Genomic DNA, 1,633 nt, shown 5'->3' with positions numbered 1-1,633 from the left:
AAACAATTCTCAGCAGCAGATATAATATATGATTGTTTTTATAACAGTCACAGAGCTTATCACAGACACTTGCCACTCAAAAAACGTCAGCTTTTGTCAGCTGGGAGGGTATATAGTTACACACATACAGTCTAATTAAAATATAAAGTGAATTATTAAATTAAGTATAATAGGCAGAAACCAGGGGTTTTCTCTATTTTAGTTCAAATGGATTAAAATAATAGAGAAGAACTGAGGGATTTAAGAGACTAGTTGAGGTTGTATATAATTTCAAATTTCTGCCTGCAGACTTCTGTGATTATTTACTTATTTTGTGTTTACAAAACCACATTCACTGAGTATTGTTTTGTTGCTACTGGATGTTTGAATTCTCCATCTTTTTGTCTACTTTACAACTGTAAAATGTTTATTAGAAAACATGTACAATATTTTAAAATGGTTTTTTTTTTTTTTCAACTTCATGAGTCCATCCTTCCGATGCCGGTGGTAATAGTCCTTTTTGTGATGCAGTTTCCACTCTCACCACAGGGTGGCGCTTGTTTACTGAAGAATTCTTCACCGGACATTTCCGAAAGTTACCGGACAAAAACGAAATGAACCCCGGAAGCTCGTTTGTTACTGGTCAGTCAGCCTGTTGTGTGTTCTCCGTGGTGATGTGCGGCTGTGTCGCCTTTGAGTTTAATATAAACGGGACATCAGATGCATTGAGAAGGAGTTTCCCACGTAACATTTAAGGACTCTTACGGTATGCCATTCAACTCTTATCCATAAGGCAACTCGCTAACTGTGTTAGCATGTTAGCTTTGCTAGCTTTTTTTCCCAGTGGCTAGTTAGCCAGTGAGATTTAGCTGCCAGCTAAGTACTAAATGTAAGCGGCTGGCAGTGCCCGGTGTGTGTTTTTTGTTTGTAGAAGTGTGTCTGTCACGACCTTTACAGCTATCACTGTAACGTGAAGGAAATACCGCAGAATGGTTTTGCTTAATGATTTAAACTATTAGTTTTTGGCTGTCGGATGAGAAGGTTGTGTTTAATGATCCGTTTATATTTTGATGAAATCTAAAATCTCAGCCACTTCCTCTTAATCAGGGTTTGAAATTCATAGACAAAAACACAAACATTAAAGGACATTGAAGTAGTGATTCACTTTTAGGATAATGTCTGTGTCACGACATTGTTTTATTGAATGCTGGGTGTGTTTCTTGTCAGTTCTTGGAAAATTGCACCCAGAGGAAGGTACTTTTGTTTATTTTAAGTAGCTGTTGTGTTTTTTTACACTAAAGTCATTACCATGGAGTTATGGTCACTAACATTTTTTTTGTTCACTTTGTTAATGCACGACATGTGCACACTGCTCCTGTGATTTCACATTTTTTTCTTGGGTTTTCTAACACATGACTAAGATTTGATAACTACTTGCTGACTGAAACAAACATTTTACTAGTGTTTAAAATTCTTAATTAAAGTAACCCGAGCAATTAGAGTTTTTCTCATGAGTCAGTCATGTTTCCTGCTTTTGTGCTTCGGGGAATGTGCATCACCAGTGTCCTGATGCATCTCAGTAATCCAGGTAAAAAATCAAAAAGAAAAAAATTGTATAGGTCTTCTGGACGGGTTCTTCTCTAATGAAACGTTT

General features: G+C 36.6%; 1 protein-coding gene across 1 annotated transcript in view; it reads left to right on the top strand.

Annotated features, from left to right (window-relative positions):
* Positions 1–605: 605 nt before the first annotated feature.
* Positions 606–1,633, top strand: part of zdhhc7 (zDHHC palmitoyltransferase 7) — an 18,640-nt gene continuing 17,612 nt past the window's right edge. Inside the window, exon 1 of the mRNA XM_014025023.1 lies at positions 606–745. The gene's annotated coding sequence lies outside the window, so the exon portion shown is untranslated. The remainder of the gene's footprint in view (positions 746–1,633) is intronic.

The sequence above is a fragment of the Austrofundulus limnaeus genome, unplaced genomic scaffold, assembly GCF_001266775.1.
Source record: "Austrofundulus limnaeus strain Quisiro unplaced genomic scaffold, Austrofundulus_limnaeus-1.0 Scaffold452, whole genome shotgun sequence".
NCBI lineage: Eukaryota > Metazoa > Chordata > Actinopteri > Cyprinodontiformes > Rivulidae > Austrofundulus > Austrofundulus limnaeus.
This window is presented reverse-complemented; position numbering and strand designations above follow the sequence as displayed.